The sequence below is a fragment of the Sceloporus undulatus genome, chromosome 2 (genome assembly GCF_019175285.1).
Source record: "Sceloporus undulatus isolate JIND9_A2432 ecotype Alabama chromosome 2, SceUnd_v1.1, whole genome shotgun sequence".
NCBI lineage: Eukaryota > Metazoa > Chordata > Lepidosauria > Squamata > Phrynosomatidae > Sceloporus > Sceloporus undulatus.
This window is the reverse complement of record NC_056523.1, coordinates 7,837,715-7,853,532: the sequence shown is the minus strand read 5'-3', so window position 1 is coordinate 7,853,532 and position 15,818 is coordinate 7,837,715. Positions and strand designations below refer to the sequence as shown.

General features: G+C 43.3%; 1 pseudogene; it reads right to left on the bottom strand.

The window, feature by feature from the left end:
- Positions 1–14,761: 14,761 nt before the first annotated feature.
- LOC121921909 overlaps positions 14,762–15,818 on the bottom strand; it is a 9,552-nt pseudogene continuing 8,495 nt past the window's right edge.

The following is a 15,818-nucleotide window of genomic DNA, read 5'->3' as shown; positions in this document are numbered from 1 at the left end:
GGTTTCTCTTCTCTCCCCTTTGTTGAAATCTTTTGTGGTGCACAAGGTATTGCCATGCGAGCAAAATATTTCCCACACCCTGCATTCGTATGGCTTCTCTCCTTTTTGTAAGCCGCCGTTGAATTGCAGTAATGAACCGTGAGCAAACATTTCCCACACGCCTGGCATGTGATGGTTTCTCGTCCTGTGTGGACTCTCCGGTGTTTCAAGTTTTCATTTTGTAAAAACATTCCCACATTTCTTGCATTTATATGTTTTACTCCCCTGTGTGGAGCTTCAGTTGGCCACAGGATTGAACCTGTAGAAGACATTTCCCGATTCCTGACCATTTAATAATAGGGGTTTTTATCTCCTGTTGTAACCTCTGATGAAATCACAAAGGTGAACTGTGAGAAACATTTCCCCACTCATGACATTTGGATGGTTCTTTCTCTCCTTTTGCTTCTCGCTGGTGGATCACAAGGCTTAAATTTCTAAAAAAAGCCAGTTTCCACACTCCGGCATTTGTGGCGTTTTTCTCTTGGGTGGACATCCTCTGGTGGCTCACAAGGTAAATGCCTGTGGGAGCAAAGATTCCCACACTCCTGTCATTTTAATGGTTTTCTCCTTCTCCCTCCCCGTATGAACTGGCTGGTGATCAATAAATGTCCTTACGAGCAAAACTTTCTCACCTCTCCTGCATTTGTTGGTTTCTCTCCTGTTGTATTCTCGGGTGGCGGATAAGGTGTGCTTCTGACGAAACATTTCCCACATCTTGGCATTTGTCGGTTTTCTTCTCTCTGTGTGGAAGCTTTGATGGCTCACAGGCTGATTTCGAGTAAACACTTCCCCACACTTGGCATTTAAATGGTGTCATTCCTTTTGTTGTGTCTGGGTGCCCTCACAAGTTCAGAGTCTGCCTGGCAAACAAAGTACTTTCCTACACATCTTTGCGTCATATGGTTTTCTCTCCTGTATGTAATCTCCGGAAATCAAAGGTATGAACTGGCGAGCACACAGTTTCCACCTCACTGGCTTTGTGTGGTGTTCAACACCTGTGTGGACTCTTCGTTGTGGCGTTGCAAGGCTTGAATGTGTACAAAAGCATTCCCACATTCTCGATTGGTAAGGTTTGTCTCCTGTGTGGGTTCGTTGGTGTCAAGAAGATAGGACCTGTCAGCCAATGTTTCCCACACTTCTGGGCATTTGTATGGTTTTCACTCCTGTATGGACTCTGTGTACGTGCAAGGTTGTGAATGTGTAGAGAAACAACTATGCCACAGTTCTGAACATTTATATGGTTGCCTTCTTCTCTCCGGTTTGCGTCTCTGGTGATTCACAAGGCTTGAAGTGTAGAAAAACTTTCCCACACTCCAGGATTTATATGTTTCCTCCTGTGTGGCTCTCTGATGATGACTAGTACTGAATTGCAAACAAATGTTTCCCACATCCTGGCATTTTTGTGTGTTTTTGTTTCTTTTGTGGGATGCTTGATGGCTCAGATGGTGCGATTTGTAATTAAATCCTTTCCTCGAGACTTACACACTAGGGCGTTTTTTTCCAGCATGGACCCTCTTGTGAAATGCAAGTGCCATATTCTGGCCAAACTTTTTTTCACAACATTGCATTTGAATGGCTCTTTGCGTAACCATCCTCTTCTGTGTGGCGTTCTGGTGTCTGACAAGCCTGTTTGTGCCCAAACACATTCCCGCATTTGGCACATACTTGCTCTTCTCCAGTTACTCTGGGAAAGAACACAAAACATAATTCCTCAGCATGATGGAAAGGACCTCGGGGATTGAGGAAGAATGAATGGAGAGGACCTTTAAAAAAAATGGGAGGCATTATAATGAGTGAACAACCATCCAAATATGGACAAAAGACTTGAAAGGAAAAAAGAAAGGATTAAAACATCATGAAGCAAGATCACAAGGAAAAGGATGATTGGGCATGCCAAACCTACAAATACTATAATGCACTGGGCTTAAAGAGTGGATCAATCAGAAAAATAAGACTATTAGGTCTAGAAATGCACAAATGAAGGAGGGTGGCATGCCTATCTATGCTATGACAAAAAAACAAAACAAATAATGTTAATAACAACTGTAAAACAGTGTAAAAACTTGGACAAAATAAAACTATCTATACACAAAGATCCTAGATGGACTTCTACACATGAATGTTCCATAAAAGAGAGTCTGTATAAAAAATGGCTCAGATATGTATATTTTAATTAAATAAGAAAGAAGAAAGAAAAGAAAAACAAAGGAAGAAATACAGAGAGAAAAAATGGAGTCCACGGGCTGTTCATGTGACAAATCTCAGAAACTTCAAGAAAGATATAAGACCAAGTTTGAAAATAAACCCAGAGAACTGGAAAAAAATCCTAGCACAGAAAAAACATATTAACAAAAATCATAAGATGCTTTTAATATAGAGATTAAAGGAGAAACAATCAAGGAAAAGAGGAGTGGATGCAAAATATAGGAAAGCATATTCCATTAAAAGTGTGAGAGTTTGGAAACACAATCTAAAATCCACCAAATGCAATAACCTCAAAGAAATATTAGATAAGTTATTTTATAAGATGTAGATCACACCATCAAGACTGCAAGATTCCAGAATAAGAGCAACAATTGGTTGGAAATACAAGAAAACCAAATGGCTGCAAAAAAGCCAACACATTTGGAAGGAATTCATAAATATTAATCAGACACATTACAAAAGAAATTCAAGATGAGCCTCAACTTATTTTTATTAAATAGAACATTTGAATAAACGACAAACTCATTATGAGGAAAAAACATTTTATTATACAGTATAGGATAATGGCAGCACGCATAATTATGCAAAATATTGGGGGAAGGATGTCCTCAATTGAAGATTGGAAAATAAAATAAATGAATTAGCAATAATGGTATAACTGACGATGCTCATCAATGGGAAAACAGCAACAATTAGAAATAAATAGGAAAAATTAATATACTTTGGAGTTAGAATGATTGTAACAAAAGGACTATCAATGTAAGATAATAAATCAGTTCATTGTGGATGGATCAATTTGATTTATATGGTTATAATAAGAAATAAATAAAAATATGAATGCGAAAAAAATTTTTCTAATGGGAGGAAAAGAAGAATTCTGGGTCCAGCCTCCCGCCCCACCATCACCCCTTGGTCTTTTAGGCTCCAGGCTCTGTTCTTCATAGAATACGGTATTTAGGGCTTTTCATGTTTAATCTTTACTATGGATAACTAATATTAGCAAATACTATATCACTTCTGTTACACAGATTTTCCTACAATCAGTTTGTTCATGGTGCTGTATTCCGTCCTGAATAAATGAATGCTTACATTGTCACATTAGTAAGTCTCACAGAAAACCCTTTTGGATTTACACAGGAGATGCCAAGAAGCTTTAGCATGGAATAGTCTGAGAAATACAATCGTGTACAGAGTTACGTTGATTTTCAGTCTGCAGTGTCTCCATGGTCCTTGATTTGTGTATGAGGACAGGAAGACCTCTCAGCTGCAGGAGTTTAGGCAATACCATGCGGTTGTGGACATGTCTACTAGGACCAAACCAGCTACTTTCGTATATTGCCCGTTCTTCTATAACATGCCACATAGCTCAAAACCCCAAAAAACAATTGGGATTCTTATTTTTTTTTGTGGATTTTCAAGCTATGGGCCATGTCTATAAAGTTCATTCATGAGTTTTGCCAGCATTGTGGCTGACATCTTCAGAGAATGCTGATATGGATGTGTGCGGGGTAAACATAAACTGCGTGACCCTGGTTTGGAGGAGTGATTTCCGTGTACGGTGTATTGTTTTGTTTTGAATGGCAACAAAGATGCCAGCCACAGATGCTGGTGAAATTGTCAGGAATAAACCTTAGAGAACATGGCCACATAGCATGAAAAACCCACAAAAACTATGGATGACCAGCCATGGAAAGCCTTCGACTTCAAATTGGGGTTTCATTTCCTAGGCTCTGCCTTAAGATCCTACAGTAACTGGGAGATTCTTGGATGACGGCATGTTGGGGATAAAATTACACTGTGAGGAGCTTACCACACAAGGCCAGGATCTGAATGGTCGCCCCAGGATCTGGGCGAGGAGGACCCTGATCAGGACCAAAAGAGCCCATTCCTCTGGGGAGAAATGGACAGCCACATCGTCAAGGTCCACTGGCCCTGGAGGGAAAAGAAAACATTTCCTGCTCACTATTCCACAAAGGCTACAGGAACAGAGTGTAAGAGCCTTAGAGGACTGAAACCTCAGTTGTTGTTTGACAGGTTTTGAGCAGAAGCACCATACTGTGATACCAGTCTGGGGAAGAAAAGTGGGAGAGGGCATGGTTCCATCCTGGATTACAGGGTTCCTAGAGGCCCCCGGTGGGCCACCTGTGGGAAGCAGATGCTGGATAGATGGGCTTTAATCTGGCCAAGCAGGACTTCATCCACCTTTGCCCCAGGGGTTAACACCTTCAATTTGCCAGAAAGCAAACGGAAGGAAAGAGAATTGTTTGGATCTAGTAAGGAGGGATGGGAATATCTATCCACTCCCCTTTCACGTGTCCCAAGAAAAGATACAGAGAATTTTAATCTAAGCTAGATTGGTTGAACCCAGGCTTTTTAAGAATGCATTGCCCAAACTCCTGGGCCAAGATTGATGTCTCCTCTTTTTTAGATAGTTCCCTTCCATTTTAAAAACTCCACTTCTTCCATTCGAAACTGATTAGCTTTGGTCGTTTTTTAAACCAAGAGCAAACGGAGACAAATTCTCAGGTACTGCTTTAGGGATGTAGCCGGGAACTAGGGAAACCCAGGTGCACACATTCTTTGCCAAGGAATTCTTCTCCTTACCTGAACTGGTTCTGGGCTATCCCAAAGAGGAAGAGACAACTGAGAACTAGATAGCGTCATTCCAGCCCTGTGTGAAGAGACAAATAGTTACAAAGCTGATCACATAGAACGGTTTCAGTGGTTACAGTGGCAGTCCTTAAACCCAATTGAAGACTTTTCCGTACAGTCCCTTAATCACAAAGCTGGTTCAAAGAAAAACATCCCACCTGTTGGCAGAAGGACCACGCTAGCCCTAATCTGCTATGGTGGAGAGTTCCATAGGCTGGGAGCAGGAATTGAGAAGATCTCTCCCATGTCCTTACCAACAACCTTGAAGGCACTGGGACTGAGAAAACAGCCGTTCACTGAGGATCCTCAGAACATGGCAGGTCTTTCAGATAGTCTGAAAGTTACCCAGAGAGCTCTATATCATAAAGGACTTTGAATTGTGCCTGTCAATAATTATTTTGAATTCCATGTGATATCCAGGCCTCATGCTGAATACAATTATTTTTGCAACCAAAATACATCCGTTACTCGGCATGGATTATGTTACTCTTGGTTTCTCCCAGGCTTCCTGCATTCTGTTTATCTAACACAGGACCAAACCTCAAATTGGAATGGACGTCTTCATGACGTCCACAACCTAATCTGGCATTTCCTTCCCTTAACCTGAATTTACAAAGCTTACTTTTTGCCCATGTTTCTGGTCTCTCCTCAGCAATGATGGTGACTGCTTTCCCACATATTCACAGCTCCACTCGGCACCATCATGTGGTGGCTGAGGTCAGAACGAGTGTCCCCAGCATCAGTAACATGACTGGACACCTGTTGTGAGTTCAGCAGGTTGCCAGGTACAACTGGGCATTGTATTACTCGTCATCACTGTGAAGAGAGCACAGTGTAATTGGGGAATTTGGGGCAGCCTGGGAGTATGGGGGCCAGTGAAGACAAACCCCTAGTTGTACATCTACAGGCCCAGTCACACCGCATGTGTACTTCCACTTCCACTAATCTGAAACTGACAAAAAATCCCTAACACCTTTCAGAGGGAACTTACACAGGCATGAGATACAAAACGATAGCTCAGAGAGTTTCGTTCTTACCCTGCAAGGCCAACAGTGCTGTCATCCTCCTGCTTGAGCGCCCTCCAACAGGAAACCTTTGGCGTGTCTAATGGAAACTCCTCTGATAAAGACTGGATAAGACTCAACTTCCACATGGAATAAGTTGGTCTAAAAAGCATTGAAGAATTCCCAATTCAATATAGAGAAACATTAGAAGAATGATTGTTTAAAACTGATAGGTCTGAGAATTTTATACACAAGGATCAAAAGAAAAAAAAATAACAATTCAAACATGTTTTGCCTCCCCTCAAGTAGGGCTGTTGGTTTATGGGTGTGGATGGAGCACATTCCTTCCTAAACAGAGGGGGTATACACCTAAAGTGGCCACTGCAAAGTCACACACACTGCCACACTCGTTTGTGGAACAGATCATAAACATCTGACCTTCCTTTGAAAACACAGCTCACAAAGAACATAAAGCTTGCTTTAAAGAATTATTCAACTTTAACAAGTGCCGGGCGCCTCACACACCCGTTGCTTTTTAAGCAAATTCTGGGGGCAAACGCATGTGAGTAGAAGAACAAAGTAGAAGCAGTGGCTAGGGTGGGAAGCAATAGGTTAGACAAGGAGAAAAAAGGAGCATAGGGTCCATATCTGCTTTATTCCCCCCACCCCCGCCAAATTTCGGTTCCACTTGGAAGAAAGCTAAGATATATATTTAATCAATCCATCCATCTCAGCCTTTAGAACCCAAGAGAATGCTCTAACCTGTTCTTCCTCTTTTACTTCTCAGCCTGACTCAGGAGGAAACCTTCTGCCAGGGCCACCGCCGGAGAACAGTCTCGCCCACATTTCTCTACCCATTTCCTCATCTTCGAGGCAGGATGGTCAGGAAACTGTTCCAGGACCACCAGATCCAAGATCTGATGCTTGGTCTGTTCTTTTGGCTTCAGCACTGGTGGCAGAGATGTGGAGGGTCTGCAAACCTTCGGGGGCCTCACCTCATAGGAGAAATGTCGTAGTGCTGACGCTCTATGTCTGAGCTGAAGGTCCCCACTCAGAACCTTGCACGTTCTTTCCCGAATTCTCCACGTCTCTCAAAACTCATGCCATCAGGCCCTCTTCCTGCTTCAAATCCAGCTGAGTCTGGTTTGTCCATCTTTGATCTGGGCACTAATAGTTTGCCAAAAGCATCAACGTTACTCTCGTCCACCTCCATTAGAAAAAAGATTCCATCAAAAGTCCTGCTCCAATACTTGACTTGCAAGACTTTGTTAAAGAATATTACCATATGGTATAGGAAAGAAGATGGACAATTCAGGTAGCACCAGGTCCCTCCCTGCGGGAAGGGCAGAGAATGACCAAAGTTAGTGAAGAGAGTTGGGGAGATTATTCACCTACAACAGGGCTTTATTTCCGAGAGCTAGTAATTCGTTTCCTCTCTCACACCGAGGCCTTTTCCTATCTGGCCCCCAATCCCCGTTCCCTTTCTCAGCCTGCCACAGCCATCCATCCCAGCTACAGCCATACCATCCTCCATGATCTCCGCTGTTGTCTCCTCCCATAAGCCTCTTTTGCACAAAACGACCTTGAAATTACTTAAGGCACTGCTTCATTCAGTTCAAAAGCTCAACAATTATTGTCTTTTTAACTCACACATCACTGTAAGTGTCTGTGCATGCCGGCATATATGTTTGAATATGTAGAAACAGACAATATAGTGAGAACAAAATTATTCCAATTTTAAATATATCTTGGTATTATAATTGAAATAATATTCTGTTCATACACCTGCCTCTTCCCCCACCGGACCAAGGTGGCATATAAAACTGAACAGAAGCAAGTCAACATTTAAAAGCTAAAAGCATACAAAAAATTAAAAAATTAGGGCATCAAAGAGCTATTTATTATATATTGTCAATAGGAGTGAAAAGCAACTGACATACTATACTCCACTGAAAAGCACAAACAAGAACAGTAGCACATGTTAAAAGCACCTGTTTTCACTGGTGCGGTACTACTCTTACATTTGTCAGTATGCAAAATGTTCTTGTAGCACTTTGAGCCTAACTGAAAGAGAGAAGCTGGTAGCAAAAACTTCACAGACTTCAGTCTATTTTCCCAGATACATGGATTCAAGTCTATGAAAGCTCATGCTACAATTTCTCTCTTTCAGTTAGTCTCAAAGATGCTAGAAGATCCCTTTGCTACTAGTTGTCCAAACCATATGGGCTATGTCTTTGACTTCAATAAATAATATTTTATGACAACAAAAATTCTATATTATTTTTAATATATTATGTAAAACTTACATTATATTAGATTATTACAAGCAATTCCTCCCCTTTCTAAGTATGCTGCTTTAGCCAGATGGAGCTCTGGTCTGTATCATAACAGTGAGCTGCGTTTCTGGAACAAAGCAAATACTGCACAGGACCCTCAAAGTAGGGTGCCTCAGCAGCAGTGATGCATCAAGTGTGTTCTGCTGATGCCTAGATTACTCTTTGATTTTCCTTTTGCTTCTCCCAAAGAATCAAAAGCCTAATAGTCATACTACAATACTTATTATTAATTTATTTTATTGTATATGTCTTTCTTCTAATTGGACCCAAGATGGCTCACAAAAAATGCTTAAAAAAGAACAAAACAAAACTGTGTAATTTAAAACATGATATTAACATACAGTTTGCCATCCTCAGCAGACTTGCCACCATGAATTTAACATCCCTGGACAGCAACCCCATTGTTTCTTAATGGCAGCGCTAGTGGAACACATGCCGCACTGCCATTAAGAAAAGGGACTGAGCATGCAGGGATTTGGACATCCTCAGGGAGGGGTCTGGATGAACCCCCTACAGATACGGACGTCCGACTATAAAAGTCAAAATTTTAAATCTTGAAAAAAGACTAAGGACCAAAACAGACAGCCCTGAAGGGGCATCTTGACACTGCCCCTTTGACCCCAGAAAGGGGATCACAATCACATACCCTGGCCCCGACTGGGTTTTTTTTCAGCCCAAAAAGAATGGCAAAATGCACTCCTTTTTGCGCTGGAAAAAAAGCCACATTTTCCACCACTGCCATAGCTTTTTGGTGCTCTGCGACGTGCAGTTCCTCTTCTTTGGAGCAGCAGAAAGAAGCTGCTCCATCCTCAATGTGAACACCTTAAAAATAAAAACGGGCTTCTCATATCTCTCTTAATCTTCTCTTCTCCAACTAAACATACCCATGTTAATCCTGTTGGTGCAATCATCACAACAGGGTAGGCAACCCTTTTGAGCCGGGGCCAGGTTGCTGTCCCCTCAGACAACTGGGGGCCGAAGCAAAAAAAATAATAATTAAATAATTTTTAAAATTAAATAAATAATAAACCGGGACAATGTAGGACACATTTCAAATGAGAGCACTTTTAAATAAAAAAGGGCGACACGCGAAAAAAATTGCTGATTTTTAAAAAATGTTAGATAAAATGCATGTTTCTGAGGCTTCTATAGACAATTGCCCCCACCATGCCCCTCGTGCGAGACGCCAAGGCCCCGGCGGCATCAGCAGCAGTACCGGGCTGGGGCCGTCCCAAGGGCCTTGCCGGGCCGCATCCGGCCCGCGGCCGCAGGTTGCCTACCCCGGGTCTACAACCTACACGTTGCAATCGCCTGATGGCAGACAGCCCAGGAAAAATAGTTAGAGATGGGTCACTTACTGACCTCCCGACATAACCACTTGCATGCTTAGCTAGAGAGCTACAGCTCCTGGGAGGCGGCGGTGCTTGTCTTGCCGCGCAGTCAGCAGCTATGGAGAAACTGGGAGGTCAGTAACAGAGGGCTATGGCAAGTTCCCCACATCTGCAAATGCCCCCCAACATGACTAGTCTTAAGTTGCTCAAATCCTCTGGGCTCCTGGGAGAACACCCTCCCAGCTCCTCCCCTCCTTCTCCCTCCCTGGCATTAAGAAAAGGAGAGAGAACCAACAGGCAACCCCCACCTTCCAGGACACCCCAAATGCAAACTGGATAGCTCTCTTTGGTCTGGGGGCAACCTTCTCTTCCCCCCCCTCAAAGCCTCCCCTGCCTGGATCTCCATGTCAGGTCCCAGCCAAGGAGACCCCGTGACCCCACGCTGGGAGGAGAGAGAAACAACCCCCTGGGGAGACTTCAGGGGGCTCCTCCAAGGGACCAGTCAAGGTCCAGGCCCCCTTCCCTCAGCCCATGGAGAGGCCCTGGAGGGGGACTCACCAGAGCCCACAGGAAGAAGGCACACAAGCCCAGGCTCAAGGAGGAGGAGGAGGAGGACACAAAAAAGGTGATTGGAGATAGCCTTGTCTGCTCTGGAGAACTGGTCTCCTCCTTCCTCTCTAGAATACCAGCTCTCTCCCTTCAACCCTCCTGCACCCCTGGGCTGTCAGGGCACTTCTTTTGTCTAGACTAGTGGTCCCCAAGCTGTTCGCTTTTAAGGATTTTGACTCAGCTCCCAGAAGCCTCAGCCATGTTTGCCAATAGTCTGGGATTCTGGAGCTGGAGTCCAGAAATCTCTTAAGGGCACAGTTTTGGGACCACATCTGCAATCACCTGAGGCAGATAGTTACGAAGAACTAGAGGTTGGTCACTACACCTGAAGGAGTCCTAGTAGCCAAACAAGTTGAACATGAGTCAACAGTGTGATCCCGGAAGCTAAAAGGCCACGTGATTAAAATAATAATAATAATAACAATAATTGATTTATTTATATTCGCCTTTTCCTGAGGAATTAAGGCGGATTACAACAGAAATGATAATACAACAATTAACAATATTACAACATAGAATAAAAAACAAAATACAAACAATAGTCACAATATACATTACTGTCCTCTACAACCCCGCAACAAGACAACCCCCACCCCACCATTACAAAATAAACGCAAACCCCCCCCCCGCCAAAACTCCGAGGCGGTGCCTGGGGCTCCTTTTGCAGAAGACAGCCTCCAGAGAAAATAGTAGAAACTAAACTGAGGAGATAAAGAATTCCACTAAGAATGGAATGGAAAACCGTCTTCTTCTTCTTCTGCAGAATGGATGAGGACTGAAATGAGAGGAATGTATTGAAGGCTCTTTTCCCTTCCTTTTGCAAAAGAGCTTCCACCGCTTTCCAACTGGCCATGTGTGCGCAGCTCAGCTTGGCGTCCGGGAGTCACGCTCAGCATTACTTACCTGAGGGCCCCAGGGGCCTCGAACCGGCGACCCGCTGGCCAAGAGGCACTCAGCTGGGCGGGAGCCACGCTGCATCCCCGACCTAGACAGCGACCTCGCGCCCTATCCCCTCGCTGCTGCTCGCCTGTGCCGTCACTTGGAACCCGCGTCCAGGCTTGCTCTCCGCCGCCCTCTGCTGGCTGCACTTCGGCCTCTGCACCCCCTCAGACACCAAGGAAAACACCAGCAAAGAAACAAAGGAAAAGAGGCAAATTCAAAACAAAACATGACATTCACAGCAAAACAAAAGACACGCATTAAAACTCTAAAAGAGAATAACATCAGATCAAAAGAAAATAAGAAAATTAGAAAGACATTTTAAAAATCAAAGTCAGATCATCAGGGCTTTCCATCTACAGGACCCTCTATGTGGCAAAGAAGGGGATGGACTGGGGCCTTGGGGGTCCCTCCATCTACAGGACCCTCGTATTCCTGCTGGCAGAAGGAGGGGCTGGACTGAATGGCCATTGGAGTCTCTTCCATCTCTGGGACTCTATGTATTCCTGCATGGTAGTTACAACATTAAAAACATTCAAACAAGGATGAAGTAGACAGCTAAGGGCGGACGGGCTGTCCCTTCTTTATCATCTCCTCTCACCCATCACTGCCCAGATGCCCATGTCTCCCCTGAGTCCCACATGAAATAAGGGAAAGCAGACCCCGACTCCTCTGCCATCACTGTCTCGGAAGATGGAGAGAAGGCTCAGCATGGAGGAAGGACAAGCTCATTGTCCTTGGGACTAGCAGCCAGGTGTTATATGCCATTCTATTCTGCTTTGGTCAGCCTCACCTGGAATATTGTTTCCAGTTATGGGTACCCCAATTCAAAAAAGGACTTGAAAACTGGAGCGTGTCCAAAGGAGGGCCACCAAAATGGTGAAGGCCTGGAAACCATGTCCTAATAGGAACAACTTAGAGAGCTGGGGATGTTTTAGCCTGGAAAAAGAAGTTAAAAGGTGATGTACCCTGTTTAAAATTTGATGGTGATGTCATATTGAGGAGAGAGCAACTTGTTTTTTCTCTGTCCAAGACTAGGACACGAACAATGGATGCACGCTACGGAAAAAGACATTCCACCTCAATACGATAAGGAACTTCCTGACTTGGATGTTATCACACAGGAGGAATGGTCCTCTCATTTCAAAAGAAAAGAAAGTCGGCCGATTCAGAAATGAACAGTATTGTGATGTTATCACACCAAGCAAGAAGACACAAGCGGCCAACCCAAAGCCAAGTAGTGTGAATGCAAAAAATTATCGTATGAGTTCATACCATCAAATGTAGAATTCGAATTAGCAACCCTGTACGTTGCAGTGAGGCGGGCAGAAATTGGATCGCGAGCTTGCTCCGTTCCTGTATTTTCCCTTTTTTAATGTTATTTGTTCATTCATTCCCCTGTATTTCACGTTATTTGGCAATTCACGTAAGTAGTCATTAATTATCTTTTCACGTTATTTTGGCAATTCAATTCAAAAAGATCCAAAGCAACCTTGTACTTGGTTTGAGCATTGGACTTTGGACTTCTAGGAGGCAGGAATGAATCCCACTGGGTGACCTGGTGCAACTCACGACTCACACTCTCTCCCCTTCCTCAGAAAATGGCAATGGCAAACCCCATCTGAATCAACCTGCTAAGAAAACCCTGTGACAGGGTCGCATGAGAGAAAGACAGTGCCCTGGAGGAAGCAGGAGAAAGATGGGTGGTGCATGGGTCTACAGGGCAGATGGAGGGAGGGAGCAAGACAGGAGAGGCGAGTGTAGGAGTGTAGGTGCTCTTATCACAGTGGCCTCAGTGGATCTGGGCTTAATAAGGACTTACAACTCTGACCTCTAAGCCTCAACCTGCTGAGGGTGCCATCAAAAGAGCAGTGACTACAACTTCTTTCACTGCCCTTGCCCTCTTCCCACCTCAGCCACCCCACACACCTATCCAGGCTCTGTCCTCCTCCTGTGTCCTGTCCCATTCCCTCTGTCTGCTTCAGTGATCCACACACCACCCACTCTTCTCTCCTCCTGCTTCCCCATCCCATCCTATCCCCGCCTGAGTGAGCAAGGGAATCTGCATGTGCTGCCAAACCCTGCCATTTTGTTTTCTTCCCAGCTACCAAAAAATTAGCCACTAAAACTGACTTAAATGAACACAGCTCAAAATGGACACTAGTGTTCAATAACAGTCCCTGTTTTAAAAAATGGCATGGGAAAGCAGCAGAGGCAGTGGTGAATAATCTGCAGATGATACAGGTACTTTTTTGTGTATGAAATACGGTTTGGGAGGATGGTCCTACAGATATTGTTTTTCCACTTTTGCAGGGGTCCTGCACACGCAACCGCCACAAATGCGGATGAATGACTGTATAGAGACAGGGAAAAGCTGTAATATAGATAAGACAGTGGGTGAAGAACTGAAGAGTGTTTTGGAGAGTGTGAATGTTCAGGAGTTAACATGTTTTAATGTATCTTGAGACACTTCTTCTTTATTCTTTTTAAAAAACCACACACACAGGCTGGCTGTTCCTATTACGTTTGATAGTGAGTCTGGTTACACCGCAGCAAACCCATACAAACAAAACATCCACTGGTCCACACTGAGATCCCTTTAAAACCCAAGTACCCAATCCAGGGAGGGATCTTGAGGGGGAAAGGTGAGTAACAGGATCCCAAGGGTTGGGATTGCAAGACCAGCCTGGAGAAGAGATCCACCACAACTTGTTTTTTACATTTCTAGAGAACAGGGTTCAACTAATGGATTCAAATTACAAGAAAAAGATGCCATCAAAATATTAATCCAAACTTCTCAGTGCTAAAAGGTATTCACCAAGAGAACAAACTTGTTTAGAAGTTACTATATTCTCCTGTGGTTAGGCTTTCCAACCAGATGTTGGATACATGTCACGAATGTCTTAGCTGCAGATTCTTGTATTGGCAGGGGATAGGGTTCTATTCAGATCTATGACTTCCTGTGTAGAAACCCTAGGTTTGAATTTCAAGAGAAAAAAATGTCACCTCATTGTTGGCATTTGTAGGGTCTGTTGGGGAAACAATCATACATGGCTTGGGTCCGAGTTACTTACGGGACCAGTTTTCCCTATATAATCCGCCCTGCACTCTTAGAACATCCGGCAAGAACCTACTGGAAACTACAAATCCTAAATACGTTTCCACTTCGCAAAGAGCCTTTTCCATAAGTGCTCCGAGATTGTGGAACAGCCTTCCTGAGGACATTTGCTCAGTGACCTAACTAGAGGTATTTAGAAAAGCAGTTAAAACCGAGCTTTTTCACCAAGCATATCCTGACATGATATAATATACCGACTGACTTGTCCCCTCGAATGAGATTGTTTTATTACCGATTGTACTGTTAATTGTTAATTGTCAATTGTTAATTACATGCTGGATATTTTAATATTAGAAATTCATTTAGAGAATTTAGTGTATATACTGTGATTTTACTTAGTCAGTAACCCCGCTTTGATCCAACCGAGAGAGGCGGGGAAACATAAATAAAATTTTATTTTTATTATTATTTATTAAAAGAGACAAGAGAAAGAAATTCCCCAGTTTAGTGCCTAAATAAAGCCTGGGCCCTATGACCTCCCTATGGTCTTGATCTTTGCAGGACCCAAAGACACAGGACACAGTAATGCACCAGGTAAATCCAAAGCTTTATTACATGTACATGGTTCCCCACCTGCACAGAGTGAGGCTTATGCTAGGAAAGGATGTAAATAATCAGTGAAAACACATACCAGTTTTATACCCTGCTCTTTCAAGACCACCCTAAGATGAGATAACAATATTAAAATTTTTCCAACAGTTACAGCACGTTTCACACTACAGTCTTAGTAAGGCACTCATGACACTTATTTATGCACATTTTGCAAAAAAAAAAAAAAAAACCTAAAATTAATACATCAGTCTTATTTATTAACTTCCTAGGCCTAACTTCTTCAGCCATCTGTTATTTTTCTTTTTCAAAACTGCAATCGCACCTTCATCCAGTTTGTTCACTCACCCAACAGTTATTGGTTCTATTTTTCAAATATGTATTTAAGCCATCTTTCACCATCAGCAAACTCTGTATAACTAGGCAAAAAGTTGGGGCCAAGGTTCAACAACCATCAGCAAATTTCAGCAAACTTTTCCTTGTAGTGTTTAAGTCAAGCCAGCTAAAGCATTTGCAAGCACAGCTTTTTTAAAGCTGTTTTAAGGTCCTGTTGCTCCTTCAAATGTATTACTTCCAACAGGTTTCTTCCCTATGTGGAGCCTCTGGTAGCGCACGTGGCTTGAACTTGAAGAAAAATAGTTTTTACACTACTGGCATTTGTAAGGTTTTCTCATGTGTGGAGTCTCTTGTGTTTCACAAGGTGTATATTCTGAGCAAAACACTTCCCACATTTTTGGCACTTGTATGGTTTTTCTCCAGTGTGCACTCTTTGGTGTCTCATAAGGTTTGCATTTTGAGCAAAATATTTTTCACACACCTGGCATTTGTATGGTTTCTCTCCTGTGTGGAGTCTCTGATGGATTACAAGTTCTGACTTGCAAGTGCAACATTTCCCACACGCCTGGCATTCATATGGTTTCTCTCCTGTGTGGAGTCTCTGGTGGCGCACATGGCTTGAACTTGTAGAAAAACATTTTCCACACTCTTGGCATTTGTATGGTTTCTCTCCTGTGTGGAGTCTCTGATGGATTACAAG